The 16708-nt window shown below is 35.3% G+C and overlaps 1 protein-coding gene and 1 pseudogene across 2 annotated transcripts in view; both read right to left on the reverse strand.

The window, feature by feature from the left end:
* MDGA2 (MAM domain containing glycosylphosphatidylinositol anchor 2) overlaps positions 1-16708 on the reverse strand; it is an 825106-nt gene that overhangs the window by 328319 nt on the left and 480079 nt on the right. The gene's annotated exons all lie outside the window — the stretch shown is intronic.
* On the reverse strand, positions 11474-15339 carry LOC129049765 (large ribosomal subunit protein uL13-like; annotated as a pseudogene).

Raw genomic sequence — 16708 nt, forward strand, 5'->3', positions numbered from 1 at the left:
TAGTGCAGTTTTTTTCTCTACATAAGCTCAGTTTTTCAGGAGACATTCTTTCATTCAACTATTTGAAAATGCATCAAGTTGAGACTTGCCCTATGGTTCTTATATTAGATTTAGGGAAGATAGTTTTTCAACTGAATGTTAAATTTTTTTAAGTTCAAAAAGTACTTGTAGCATCTGAATTTAGCCACTCTAACATATATATACATACCTATGTGTTTGTGTGTGTGTGTGTGTGTGTGTGTGTGAGTACGCAAGTATGTGTCTATTTTCCCCCTTAGGACTACAATCTCATGCATATTAGCACTTCAAATATTTGAAAACAATATGGAGACCCTAGAAAACTACCATAATATTCTTACATATACTTCTTTCATATATCCATATTTTTAAAGACTCAATAAAATTAACTAGTATCAATTCTTTCATTTTAAGAAAGCAAATTTTCTTTCTACAAAATACATTAACTTCTGAATATATACATTTAGGATATATATCTCATATATATTCACATATATATATATATATGAAAATTCTAGAAATATTATCACCAATTCTTATAGTATCCATTATTAGAAAAGGCCATCTTATGGTTATCTTCATATTCTCAAAAAGTTTCAGTTGTCACATCAGTTGTTTTAACATCTTGATTTGATTAAGGTGTTGATTAACTACTTTTTCAAACAAAATTGTTTACTAGAAAAATGACACTATGTCCATGAAAACAAGATTACCAAAGTAAGAATAATATAAATTTTCCCACTAATAATGAGTTGCTACTTTTCTACCCATTTTTTCATCAGCTGCCCAATCTTTGCAATTAATGGACACATCATAGTTAAATAATAAATCTCCTGATGTACTGCAGTCAGAAAAGAGTAATATTGCATATCTACTTTTTAGCTTTTCTTCTCAGAGTCAGAACACAGTAAAATGAACCCACCCATGATGAGCACATAGGGAGGGAATACCAAGGCAGAAAAAACTGGATGCTAATCAAGTACAGACTCTACAGCTCATGTAAATGAGAAAAACCATCCCGGATAATGATTAACTGACTGCGTGCACCTTAGTGAGCATACTGGAGAAAACAACCACCCCAGCCAAGCAACTAATGAAGCCCCTGCATTTAAAATCTAAACTGTGCTCAAGTTGCAGACATTAAGAACTTTCTGTGTCTTTTGGCTGCATAAATGTCTTCTTTTGAGAAGTGTCTGTTCATATCCTTTGCCCACTTTTTGATGGGGTTGTTTGTTTTTTTCTTGTAAATTTGTTGATTGTAGATTCTGGATATTAGCCCTTTGTCAGATGAGTAGGTTGTGAAAATTTTCTCCCATTTTGTAGGTTGCCTGTTCACTCTGATGGTAGTTTCTTTTGCTGTGCAGAAGCTCTTGAGTTTAATTAGATCCCATTTGTCAATTTTGGCTTTTGTTGCCATTGCTTTTGGTGTTTTAGACATGAAGTCCTTACCCATGCCTATGTCCTGAATGGTAATTCCTAGGTTTTCTTCTAGGGTTTTTATGGTTTTAGGTCTAACGTTTAAGTCTTTAATCCATCTTGAATTAATTTTTGTATAAGGTGTAAGGAAGGGATCCAGTTTCAGCTTTCTACATATGATTAGCCAGTTTTCCCAGCACCATTTATTAAATAGGGAATCCTTTCCCCATTGCTTGTTTTTCTTAGGATTGTCAAAGATCAGATAGTTGTAGATATGCGGCATTATTTCTGAGGGCTCTGTTCTGTTCCATTGATCTATATCTCTGTTTTGGTACCAGTACCATGCTGTTTTGGTTACTGTAGCCTTGTAGTATAGTTTGAAGTCAGGTAGCGTGATGCCTCCAGCTTTGTTCTTTCGGCTTAGGATTGACTTGGCGATGTGGGCTCTTTTTTGGTTCCATATGAACTTTAAAGTAGTTTTTTCCAATTCTGTAAAGAAAGTCATTGGTAGCTTGATGGGGATGGCATTGAATCTATAAATTACCTTGGGCAGTATGGCCATTTTCACGATATTGATTCTTCCTACCCATGAGCAGGAAATGTTCTTCCATTTGTTTGTATCCTCTTTTATTTCACTGAGCAGTGGTTTGTAGTTCTCCTTGAAGAGGTCCTTCACATCCCTTGTAAGTTGGATTCCTAAGTATTTTATTCTCTTTGAAGCAATTGTGAATGGGAGTTCACTCATGATTTGGCTCTCTGTTTGTCTGTTATTGGTGTATAGGAATGCTTGTGATTTTTGTACATTGATTTTGTATCCTGAGACTTTGCTGAAGTTGCTTATCAGCTTAAGGAGATTTTGGGCTGAGACAATGGGGTTTTCTAGATATACAATCATGAAGACATTTATGCAGCCAAAAGACACATGAAAAAATGCTCATCATCACTGGCCATCAGAGAAATGCAAATCAAAACCACAATGAGATACCATCTCACACCAGTTAGAATGGCAATCATTAAAAAGTCAGGAAACAACAGGTGCTGGAGAGGATGTGGAGAAATAGGAACACTTTTACACTGTTGGTGGGACTGTAAACTAGTTCAACCATTGTGGAAGTCAGTGTGGCCATTCCTCAGGGATCTAGAACTAGAAATACCATTTGACCCAGCCATCTCATTACTGGATATATACCCAAAGGACTATAAATCATGCTGCTATAAAGACACATGCACGCGTATGTTTATTTCGGCACTAGTCACAATAGCAAAGACTTGGAACCAACCCAAATGTCCAACAATGATTGACTGGATTAAGAAAATGTGGCACATATACACCATGGAATACTATGCAGCCATAAAAAATGATGAGTTCATGTCCTTTGTAGGGACATGGATGAAGCTGGAAACCATCATTCTCAGTAAACTATCACAAGGACAAAAAACCAAACACCGCATGTTCTCACTCATAGGTGGGAATTGAACAATGAGAACACATGGACACAGGAAGGGGAACATCACACTCTGGGGGCTGTTGTGGGGTGGGGGGAGGGGGGAGGGAGAGCATTAGGAGATATACCTAATGCTAAGTGACGAGTTAATGGATGCAGCACACCAGCATGGCACATGTATACATATGTAACTAACCTGCACACTGTGCACATGTACCCTAAAACTTAAATAATAAAAAAAAGAACTTTCTGCAATTAGTAGTTGATAATAAAGGCAAGGCAATGACAATTGCAGTGGAGATAAGTGTGAGATAGACTAAGAGAAATTTGTGACAGACAAGAAGAGAAACAATTGCTTTTCTAATTCTTTGAAAAGAGGTGTGGGGCCGAACAAGGTGGCTCATGCCTGCAAGCCCAGAAAGTGTGAGATGGACTAAGAGAAATTTGGGACAGACCAGAAGAAAAACAATTGCTTTTCTAATTCTTTGAAAGGAGGTATGGGGCCGAACGAGGTGACTCTTGCCTGTAAGCCCACAACTTGGGAGTCTGAGGTGGGTGGATTGCTTGAGCTCAGGAGTTGGAGACCAGCCTGGGCAACATGGCAAAACCCCATCTCTACAAAAAATACAAAAATTAGCCTGGTGTGGTGGCACGCAGCTGTAGTCCCAGCTACTTGGGAGGCTGAGGCATGGAAATTGCTTGAAACTGCAGAGGCTGCAGTGAGCTGAGATCACCCCATTGCACTCCAGCCTGGGTGACAGAGGGAGACCCTGTCTCAAAAATAAAATAAATAAATATAAATAAATAAATAAACAAGATATGGAAAAATAGTACATCTTCAGAATATATTGTTTAGAGTTTACTGTACAAAACTCTGTTGAATTTAGCTATAAAAACAAGTTATACAAAATTATTACTTTATAGAATGTGTTCAAGTTCAATCATTCTCAGTTAGCTACTAAATGTGTTAGCTAAATAGGCCAACCACGTATGCTTGTTAACTTTAGCAAGGGTGTCTTCTAACCAGTCATGTATAAAAACAGATTGATATTCACTGCTATAAACCTCCTTCCCCAAAACTCACCAGTGGTGCAGTCTTGTGTTCAAAGGCAGGTGCTACCAGTACAGTTTTCATGTAAACCTCCCATTAGAGTTATCTGAATCTCATTGGAGAATATCATTGTATTGTTTAAAAATCCCAAGTTCAGGAAACCTTTTTATTCTTAAGTTATTTGGTGAAATTCCTAATCATACTGTAAGACTTATCTTAAGTATTATCTTTCTTGGAAAACTTTCTCAGTCCTCTTTAAAAAAGTAAGATTTCAGTAATCAAATGCAACCTTAATTTATCCTCTGTAATAACTAGATTCCAGGCAGGATCTGTCATAATAGCAACAGCAACAGCAGAAACAGCAACTAATATTGTTTGCCACTGAATGTAGCATCTTACCATATTATATTGTTTAATACTTGTCATCACATTGTATGGTAGCTACCATACCACTATTAACTACTTTAATATCTGGAATCTTACCTATTGTCTCATAGATAGAGTAGATTAGGAATCAGACCCATTTGTCCCAGAGTCTGGGATTTTAACCATGTGACTATGTAATACTTCCTCATTATTCTGAATTTTTTTGCAGTAGCCTATGAACTTTCTGAAGATGTAGAATATGTCATCCTGTTTATCTTTGATCTCTCAATGTATAAGTCAAGATGGGGAAGTCGTGGTTCTCATAATAGAAAATGCACAAAAATAGAAAAATGCACATAAAGGGCTTAGCACACTAGCTTTCTCATATTAGCAGACAAAAAGTTACTAATTAGTGTCTGCAAAGTCAGTGAATTATGGCATTATTTGAGGTGTCCTAGCCTGGATTCACAGCACACCTAGAGCTCAGAGAATGATAAAATTGTACTCCTTTCTTCGGGTGCTTTTCAGAGGCTTCCTTCAGATAACTGCTGAAAATGCCATTTGTCACTTGTCATTCATTATAAAATTACATTAAACATGCTATAACAATAAAGGACAGCAGGAAAAAGATTTCCTATAGTGGTCTTGAATTAATTTAGTCTTATGGTATAGTTATTAAATGGTCAGACTTACCTCTCTAGCCACTAAGATCAAAAGCAGAATAAATTTTCTGAAGTCCCTCTAGCACAAGTAACTCAAAAATCACTTCCACAGCACTAGAACTCAAAGAGGTGTTTAAGAAATGTTTCCACATATTTCCCATAATTATATTTCTATTTTACTATACTGTATCCTAAATAGCAAAATCACATTCTGATAATAATGTTGAAATTTAACTGAAAGAGATTTTCTAGACACAGCAACAATGCTCTTAAATACTTTGAGAGACAAGACTGATTTAATTAAATAACAGATTCAGAAGGTTCAGGCTTAAGTTCATCCAGAAGAATGTGAGTCATTCATTTCCCATTTTTCTTCTGCTGACTCACCAATAATAAAGGCTTTTTTCAAAAAGTATTTTCAAAGTAGCTTCATTTTAGATGCATATATAACATAGACAAATTTAATCATCAGTATGTTTTCAATGAAGAATTGTAGTAAATTCACCCAATTTGATATATATATATATTTTTTTACAGTATCCACACTTCAAAGTTGTTGAGCCTTTTAAAAATAGGGATTACCCCTTTGCATAAGAGGAATAGTAAATCATTCTCATTCCACTAGGTTAACTGGACCCTTGGGCCCTCTCTAGGAAGCACAGTTTCAAGATAAGCACTTGGATCTGACAAAATAAAGCAATCAGCTAATAATAAACCAGGAACCAATAATAAAACTATAGTATTGAACCGAAGATTCAGATAAAGGAATGTCACAGAGATATGATGCTTTAAGTTATCCTAGAATTACAATTAGGAAGTTAGGTGAATCTCACTCTCTCTCTCTCACTCTCTCTTTCTCTCTCACTCTTTCTCTCTCTTCCCCCACCACAACTTTGCAAGATTATTACTATTACACTAGTTTTTTAAAATAGGAAATCTGAGTTTAAAGATACTTCATGCCTTTCCCACACACAGTCATTTAGCTATAAAATATAGAGACAGAACCAAATGCACTGTTTGAGTTTTCTGTTACAATGTATCATTTTCTTACTTATTTTATGTATTCTGGAATGATTGTAATATGAATGTGTTTGATTTAAACACAAGTTCTCACTTTTTCTCTCCTGTGCATTAAGGTACAATTCTCATATTTAGGCATAAAATTCAGTGTATCTGTTAAATAATGACAGTACATATTCTATTTAAAACCAGTGGCATAAAAATTTTTCTTCATTCAACTTCAAACTATATTCTTTTCATGCGCACTTTACTTATATTTCAAGTTTCAATGATTGTATTTTGTTCTTTTAGTTTCCATCAAGGTTAGCAATAGTTTTTAGATTTATTTAACTAGCATGAAAAGCATCCTCTTTCAACAAAATTATTAATATTGCTAATCTACTAGAAATAGAGAAAATATTCTCAAATCTCCAAGGAGCACTTTTAAGCCCTTAAATTATTTAAAATTTGAAAATGCCTTTTATTAAAATGCAAAGACATTAAGGCCCACCAACTACTACATCTCAATGCAGGGTGTGTTGGATGTGTTTGATGAACTGGTTTTATTGGGCCATGGAAAAATGATAAATAATTAATATAGACTTACATCTACAAAATTTAATCATCTTCATATTAAGGTTTCTTTTGATATTCAAATCAAGAAATAACCTGGTGATTTGCAAAAAATGAAAACCATATAAAAAGAAATAAGTTCAAACAGTTCATTGACTTTTGTTGTGTATCTTAAATAGAAATTTAAAATGCTATTGCAACAGAGATTTAAAATTTGCTTAAGTCTGTAACTGACAACTGAAAGTCAGAAAGGCAGCTGAGGAATTTATAAATAGATTACATATTCCCTTCAATCTGTGGATAACATCTTAAGTGCCTGAGAAGTGCATTTATAGAAAGTCATCTGAAAACCATGCCTAATAAAGAAAATTAAAAGCCACATTTGAAATAAAGTTAAAACTGACACAAAGAGAAAATGCAGCAAATTATGATTTTTGAGCATTCTAGTATTAGCTAATTTTAATTTAATTTACATTTTAAATATATCCTATTTTGGCACTTAGTCCAGGCATTTAGTCATATATACATATATATATCACTAGTTAAATAGTAAGCTTATAAGGAAGAGTTTTCAAAACAAAGAGACATTTATGTAATGACTTTGTAATCTACTTAATTTCTAAGAATATTGCAGTCATTTTTAAAAAGTGTTTTCTGCTTTTAGTTACTTGTTTTCAGGGAAAATGGAACTAGAATACCTTAAAATAAGCTAAATAATTTTCCCTTGAGTTGTAAAACTTATGTAAAGCACCAAACACATTGTGTGAAATAATTGGTTCGCATTAAACATATTATAGGAGAGTATAAGTAGCTGTAGTAGTAATAGTATACAGGTTCTCAGTGACAAGAATCCTGGGATGAAGAAATCATTATTTCCATTTATTATTTAAGAGAATGATGCAGAGGTTTTAAATACTGTAAGATTAAACAACTTATAAGCATTGGAGCCAGAATTTTAAGTACTAGCTGCTTCCTAAGCGTATACTTTTTGCAGCGATTTAACACCGCCCACTAACTTTATATAACATCAGGTCTTACAAGCTACATAATAATATAAACAGATGAATAGTGGCATAACCCTAAAAAGCTAGTTTATAGGAGCTTCACATTTTAAGAAGTTAAAAATTATTTTCATTATTTAAAAGTATATTCTCAATTTAGGATTCATGTATCATCATTTACAACACAGGCATTATTAATTTTAGGTTCAAAGGAATATGTGTAGGTTTGTTACATGGGTAAATTATGTGTTGCTGAGGCTTGGTATACGAATGAGCCTATCACCAAGGTAGTGAGCATAATACCCAATAGGTAGCCTTCCAATGCACACCGTCTTCCCCACTCTCTACCCTCAAGCAGTCTCCAGTCTATTGTTCCCTTCTTTGTGTCCATGTGTATTCAGTGGTTAGCTGCCACTTATAAGGGAAAATATGCAATATTTGGTTTTCTGTTCCTGTGTTAGTTCACTTCAGATAATGGCCTCCAGCTGCATTCATGTTGATCCAAAGAACATGATTTCATTATTTTGTATGACTGCATAGTATTCCATGCTGTATATGTACCACATTTTCCTTATCCAGTCCACCATTGATAGGTATCTAGGTTGATTCCCTGTCTTTGATATTGTGAATAGTTCCATGATGAACACAAAAGTGCATGTGTCTATTTTTATAATACATAATATATATTTATAAGGGTTCATTGCTGCTATTGACTGAATGTTTATGTTCCCTCAAAATTTATATGTTGAGGTCTTAACCCCAAATGATATGGTATGTGGAGGTGGAGCCCTTGATCAACAATTAGGTAATGAGGGTGGAAGCCTCATGAATGGGATTAGCATTCTTTTAAGAGATAGACCCTTGCTGTCACTCTCTGTTCTTCACCATGTGAAGACAAAGCAAGAAGACAGCCATCTGCAAAGCAGAAAGTGCTCCGCGGCTCACTAGATACCATATATTCCAGCATCCTGATCATGGACTTCCCAGACTCCAGAACTGCAAGAAATAAATGTTTGGTATTTACGCTGCCCAGTCATCTACGGTATTGTTTGGTAACTTGATTGACTAAGACAACTGCCCTCAGGCATGTTTGTCAGAAATGTTCTTGTTGGTGAATCTGAAACAACAAGATTAGACAAAAGTAGCACAGGCTGGGCCCGGTGGCTTACGCCTGTAATCCCAGCACTTTGGGAGGCCAAGGAGGGGGGATCACAAGGTCAGGGGTTCGAGACCAGCCTGATCAACATGATGAAACCCCGTCTCTACTAAAAATACAAAAATTAGCTGGGCATGGTGGCACGCGCCTGCAATCCCAGCTACTCAGGAGGCTGAGGTAGGAGAATCGTGTGAACCTGGGACGCGGAGGTTGCAGTGAGCTGAGATTGCACCACTGCACTCCTGCCTGGGTGACAGAGCTAGACTCTGTCTCAAAAAGACAAGTATCATAACAGCCAAGAAAGCTTATATTATTTTAGCACTATGGAGTTATGGTAACATACTCAGTCCTTGATTTCCTGCAAAATGATACCATTCATATGCACTTTTGCAGTAATCCTGTTTAAGTAAAAAATGATCTATTCATAGCCATATATCTCTAGCTACAGATATGTGCATATGAGCAATATGTGTATTGTCTTCATATATTTGCATTGAATTACTTTTGTGTGACCTAGTCCAAAACAAACTGGTCAAAACAGCAATTTGTTTAAAACAGATTAAATGGTTAGTCTTTACTTCTTAAACTTTGGCTAGTGATATCTACTTTAACTTGTTTAAAAAATGATTGAGGGCTGGACATGGTGGCTCACGCCTGTAATCCCAGCACTTTGAGAGGCTGAGGCGGGCAGATCACGAGGTCAGGAGATCGAGACCATCCTGGCTAACACAGTGAAACCCCGTCTCTAATAAAAATACTAAAAATTAACCGGGCATGGTGGCGGGCGCCTGTAGTCCCAGCTACTCGGGGGGCTGAGGCAGGAGAATGGCGTGAACCCAGGAGGTGGAGTTTGCAGTGAGCGGGTATCGTGCCACTGCACTCCAGCCTGGGCAACAGAGCGAGACTCCGTCTCAAAAAAAAAAAACTGACAAAATGATAGGATGACTACTAGCTATAAATGAATACAATTATGATGAAAAGATTGCAATGATGCTAAGAATATTCTGTTAAAGCTTTCAACCAGACTCATTTACTTTAGCAATGTTTTCAAACTTTTATTTTATATGTCTTTTATTTTTATAGAGAATTGGTTAGACATTTGAAGAATAAACTCTCAAAATAATTGAAAGAGATGCGATGAGTAATTTTATGTGTCAACTTGCCTAGTTTATGGTGCCCATTTGCCTAGTCAAACATTAGTACTTGGAAGTTATTGTTTAGATGTGACTAATATCTTAATCAATAAACGTTGAATAAAACATACTATTCTTCATAATGTGAACAAGCTTAAAGTTGAAAACTTTAAGAACAGAGACTGAGGTTTCCAGAAAAGAAGGAATTCTCTCCAAGACTGCAATATAAAAACTCTGCCTAAGTTTCCATCCTGCTGCTTTGTGAAGTTAGGATTCAAGACTGAAACATTAATTCTTACCTAAATTTCCATCCTACTGACCTGCCTTACAAATTTCAGACTTGTCAGCTCCCACAATTGTGGGAGCCAATTTCTTAAAATAAATCTCCTCTCTCCCACTCCCTCTCTCTCTATATACATACATATGTCATATATATAATTTGAAATAGTATTTTCACATCTGATTTTTTAAATAAAGACACATAAAACTTGATGTCTAGGTAACTTCTCATCTTCCAATTCAACATTCCAACAATTTTGACTATTTATCCTAGAAACACTGTTTCTTTAATTCAACAAATCATTATGACAAAGTTAAAGTAAGCATCTCTGAAAGAATAATAATAAAATTAGTTTTTAAAATATTCACTTTCTACTAATTTTTTGGTTTCACTAATTTGTTGCTTCGAAACCATAAACTTTTATCAGAAATGAAGGTTGTAGTAAAATGTCAGTGCTAGAGTGGACCTGACAAAAACGTCTTCCAACTCCCTCATTTCAAAGTGATTGTTGCTCTGAGGTCATACAAATAACATAACAGGATGAAGTCTACTAATAAGATACTACATTGATATAATACTCAAAGAAAAGCAATCATACATTATGTGGAATAAATATTAATAATAAGCAGACAGGTATTTGTTACATAACTGAAGAACAGGAAAAACAAGGACAGTTTCTTCCTCCACTATTTTTTCAGCTTACAGAATAGTAATTCAGATCAATTTGCAAAGAATATAAAGATGAATTTGATGGTCAGAAGTTTTAGAACAACATAATGTGTGACATTTCTACTTCATTGCAAGTTTTGGCTTAAATGGCTGACCAATAGTAAAAAGCATCCTTAAGTAAATTTAAAAATATAAAACCATAATATGGATCTCAGTAATATAAAAATACAGATGATATTTATAAGAACCCAGAAATAATATGTAAACCAAATGCAATGAATAAGGGTAAATGAAAGAGAAAATTAGAAGACTGAAACAAAAAGAGAGCTGATAATAGAGAAAAAATGGAAAAAGAAAACAGAATACATGCTTTATGTATATTTATATATATTTACTTGTATGTTTTATATATGTGTTTATCTATGTATATTCTATATAGTAATAAGGATGACCAAAGAACGAAAAAGGAAGAAGAAAGAACATAACAGTGGAGAAGCCTTAGCACAAAAAAAATCACCAATTATCACCACCATATATGGCATTTTTAATTTATTTTTTGCTGAAGTAAAATGTAATCAAATACAATGGAGCTAAAATAATTAGAAATATTTATTGAAGACAGAACAGAATGAACGAAACAATTTAAAAGAATATATTTCTAAAACTATTCTTTTTATAGAATAAATCTGTTTCACTGGAGGCAATCAAGTAAAAGTTTAATGCCATAATCAATATATCACATTAGTTTTTAATTACTCATATATACAACTACTTCCCTTTTTCTATTTTTCTTTTCTTTGTTTTTTTTTTTAAGGAGTTAACAGTCTTTATTGGGCTGAGACCAGGAGTCCCTGGGTCTTGAAGACCTGTGTGTATTTGCCAATTTTCTTCTCCACGTTCTTCTCAGCCTGTTTCGGTAGCCTCATGAGCTGTTTCTTCTTCCAGTACCGGATCTTGGCCTTCTCCTTCCTCTTCTCCTGCAGGGTGGCTGTCACTGCCTGCTACTTCCAGCCAACCTCGTGAGCCAGGTGCCCCAGTTAGGCAAACTTTCTTGTAGGGTTCAAACGCACAACCTTGAGGGCAGCAGGAACCACCATCCATTTTTTCTTGTAGGGCGGTGGGATGCCATCAAACACCTTAAGGCGGTCCAGAGCAGCCTGGCCTCGCTTGGTCTCATGGGGCAGCAAGCCTCGCACGGTCCGAACTTCAACTTGTTTCTGTAGAAATTGCCAGAAATGTTGATGCCTTTGCAGCATACGACCACCACTTTCCGGCCCAGCAGTACCGTTTAGCCACAATGGCCTCCAGGCGGCCCAGGAGATGGCCTCGACCATCAAGCACCAAGACCTGCACCTCCGCCATCTTCCGCCGCAGCTTGGGAAAGCCCCTTTTTCTATTTTTATTGCATTATCTGCTAGTTTACCTGCTCCATCAACTTCCTGAGGAACATTTTTCACCTGGTTTATAACCCCTCTCTCTTACATGATTCCTGCTACCAAATGCTGTGATTTCAATATCCGCATCAATACATCCTCACTAGCTCCATATTCCCTAATACCCTCTACTGAAAGGACAGTCACTTCCATTTCACCTCGGCAACACTCTCACAAAAGTATTACCTAGACCTTAGGATCACACAAAGACATCCTAGCTCTGAAATTATAAACCCAGATGGTTCTCCCTTTATCTTGGCCTCCCATCTCCTGTTTTTTGTGTTGCCTGGTGCACCTACTCATCAACCTGACTGAAGCCTTAGTGCTGTTTCACAAGCCTCTCTCCTCCAAGTAAATGGCATGTCCTATGTTTCACAATACTTGTCTCAAATATGTAGAATTCTCTTCAGACCTCTAACCCAACTGTTGCTCACATTCTCACCAAAATAACTTTCTATTTTAGTGTCTCAAAATGGACAACAGGTACGAACTCTTTCAACTTCCTAGCCACTGCCAGCCTACTTTATCTGTTTTTCTATTTCCTTCTTGTCTTTGTATTACAAAGACAGTTTTTCCTAAAGTTATCTGAGTTTTCATTCCAGTCCCTCCAGATTCTCAATTCCATCAAATATCCTCTCTGCTTCACATCATTTTTCTTCCCACTCATCATCTGTAAAATGGGACTTGTACCTATTTAATGTATTAGGTGAAATCCTATATGTAAAGCACTTGATACATGTACAGTACATATTAAATGCTATGAGATGTTATTTTATTATTGTTAGTAGAGTACCAGTAGTATTAATAGATAGTGATATAATTTTAATATACATGAAGTCTTTTACACCTAAATATAAACAAATTAAATATGACATATCCCACTGCCTCTTCCTTTCACTCTTACTCTTTTTCTTCTTAGCATCCTTTATTGAGTTCTTACCATGTCATTCATCATTTTAAACCTTTCTATAGTTATAAAACTTAAAATCCTTATAATGGGCTTAACACTTTTGGGGGCAAATAGCAAGTACTTGATTAACGTTTGTAAAAGTAGTTGTGATGATTAAATAATAAAAACAACTGTATAGATATCATCAGGGACCTTTGATAAAGAGCTAAGGAAATTGTCCAAGGCTGTAAACCTAGTAAAAGGTGGAGATGTATGCTTGCAATTAGATTAACTCATTAACACATTTGCTTAACAATCCCTACCCTTGGAAGTTTTCCATTAACTTCCTGATTTTTTTTTTTTTAAAAGGGCCTTTTATCAGGCACCAACCCATGTGAAGTTCACAATGCTGTCAAAGACAACAATCCTTCTTGGAGCTTTTGTCTCCTATAACCCTAGCATGCCATTTGTCGACAGGAATTAAGAGCTGACCTTCCTGAGCTCTGACTTTGTGTCAGCCACTGAACCAATAACTATACAGGCCCTGACTAATTTTATCCTTACAGCAATCCTATAAGGGAAGAATTGTTATTATTGTCTCCATTTTACAAATGAGCAGCTTTTAGTTGCATGAGGTTCAGACAGTGAAAATATCTGAATTATAAAAATTTCTACAAGTGACAAAGTATAAATCCAGGATGAGAAGCCAGCAGCTTGGCTCATGTTTGTACTCACAATGGTGCTCTAATGACCTTAATGCCCAAGTTAGTAGCACATAATACTGAATATATGCTTGTGGGACAAATGTTAATGCTATAGAACTTATATAACACATAGCTAAATGCAATGTTAAGGAAGATCTTTGAAATACCGGAAAATAACTTCTCTCTTCAGTTTTGGTGTTTTAAATACCCAAAAAGAGTTTCCAATTCTCATGTTCAATTTGAAGCTAAAGGATTTGTGTTTATGATCTTAACATATACCTAGACATTAAAAAAGGAGAAGAAGAAGAGTAAAAGCAATTACAGATCCTATCACGAACACCACCTGGGAACTCTGCAGTTACAGGAATCCAGGTATTTCTTATGTGGCTGTAACAAGGTAGAAGAATTTCATTAATCTAATATTTGGCACTAGTTTCCCCAAAGAGATCACTCTTTAAAAATACATTTATAGGTGTTCAGGGTGAAGGTAAAGCTTGGAGTTCAGGAGGGAGGGCCTATCAGGGCTTAGAGAAGGGGGATGCTATTTGTCATGACATGGGAGTTGATGACAGATGGGGAAAGAGATTTGTTTTGTGGGTCCTGAAAGGAAGAAGGAAAGAGAAGCATGCAGGGATGAATGGTGCCAGGAAGACAGAGAATGTTTGAATACACTGAGGGAACACAAGAAACTAGGATCAATGATTCCATCAGGTCCAGGTAAAGCTTTAGGTATTGCTAGGAGCCTCAATCATATCTGGACAATTTTCAGTGAAGTCTGCTGGGCTCATGGAGGCTTGGTGGTAGTGGAGTTTTGCTGTGAAAACAAATGGCACCATGCTTTATGATTGGCCCAAGCAAGATTGCACAGTGACAGAGAAAGAGAAGTAGAAGCTCAGGAGGCAGAAGGCTTTGTGAACCAAAGTAATTTTCAGAAACCCTGGGGGAAGACTTTTGACAGAGTGTTAAAATGACACACCTAGCTTTGATTCAAGAGATTTGGGCTTAGACCAAGTCTTCAAATGTTTTAAATCACAAGAGATTAGGATACATAACCAGAGTTAAAACCCGCAATATGGTTTCAGAGCTATGAGAAGGAAACTTCTCCAAAAATACTTCATGAGGATACACTCTAATTGCAACAGAGCAGAAAAATGTCTTTGGGGCCTTTAGGCAAGGTAAAAAAGGTGGTGAGATCTGACAGGTGTCAATAAGAAAAATTCGAGTTGGCACAGAATAATATTTAGAAAAGTACAAAGATGAAAAATTCAAACAGAATTAGAAATGAGCATATACACAGTGAACATTTTGAAAGGATTATACAATCTTAATTGAAAGGCTTGCTAATTAATTTTTTATGCATACTAAGACTGGAGTCATTCTACTTTATCCAGCAGTTACAGTCAATATTACCAATATTACCATTCTTGTCTTAGAACAACACTACATGTTTAACTTACAAGAGAAGATATATGGTAGACAAAGCTGAATGGAAATGGTCTTACCATGGAGAGAAAATTAAGCAGCAACAATTTAGTAAACTGATTTTATTATAAAGTTATGCAGAAAATGTGTTAATTTATGCATATATGTCTTTCAAGTAAAATAAAACACAAATTCAATGGGAAAGGAAATCCTGAAATAGAAGTGAAAAACTAAAATCTTCTCTGTCAAAAGGTTAATGCACTTACTGAAAAAGTATATAATAATCAGTTACTTCATTTTAGGTATACTTTGCATTCTCTTCTAAGCCAGAGTACAGAAACTATATTCATGGGTTTTTAAAAATACATTATCTCATTCCTCTAATTCCCATCAGTTGCAACACCTTCTTCATACCTTGTATTATTCTATTAACAGTGGAACTTCAAAAAGATGTGCTCACTGAATGAATTAGCTTGTTGACAATAGTTTACAACAGTTCAGACTCACAGTTAACTTGTTATTCACTATGTTATTAATAAAACATGTTATTTGCTAAATGACATGCTAAAAAGGAAAATGTGCTAGTTTTCTATTTCTAATGTTGAGTTCTTCTACTACCAACATTATATATTCTAAAACAATTTTACTATGTACCACTTGTGGGTACACAGTTATAAGACTTAATTTCTAATTCCTATTTTTGCCAGCAACATGCTGTGAAGATTTGAACAATCTATTTAAATTGGAGTGGCCTAAGTCGCAAATGTAGAGAAGAGGGCTTCTATTGATTGCTTTCTCTCTCTCAGCCCCTTCACCATTCACACATATACTAGCAAATTTTTTCAAATGACAAACGATATATATAGATACATAACATACATATATAGTTTGTTTCTGTCTGTATGTGTCTATGTGTGTTTGTATATATGTGCATATGTATATATATATATGTGCATATGTATGCATATATATGTAGCCCCATTCTGTCAGAAAAATATCTCCCTCTCACCTAGACTTGCTAAGTCAACTCTTTCTTGACAACTTCAACACTTCCTTTGATCATGATGGTCTTTAGCGACTATTTATTCCCCTCAGCTTCTGTAATATCTCTTCCTTGTGCTTATGATCTTATGTCTATTCTTACTTCTCAAAGAGTCTATAATTATTGGGTAGATAATATGCTTTATACCTTTTAATATCTCCAAGCCTAATGGGTATTCAGAAAATGTTTATTGGTATATTATTAAAATTATTCAGAACTGTTCTTAGAAAAAGAAAGTAAGTATATGTTTATTAGAGGTCTATTTTTCCTTCCATACTACAAAAAACACTCAAAAATCTTCATTCTAGGTGATTTCTGCTTAATGTGAAATATCCTTTCAATAGAAAAAAAGTTCATAATTAAATAATCTAAAACTTTTGCAGATGATTAAGGATGTTTCATCCAATTTTTTTCATTTAGAAAGGAAAAAACAAACTTAGACGTAGGAA

This window comes from Pongo abelii, chromosome 15, assembly GCF_028885655.2.
Source record: "Pongo abelii isolate AG06213 chromosome 15, NHGRI_mPonAbe1-v2.0_pri, whole genome shotgun sequence".
Taxonomy (NCBI): domain Eukaryota; kingdom Metazoa; phylum Chordata; class Mammalia; order Primates; family Hominidae; genus Pongo; species Pongo abelii.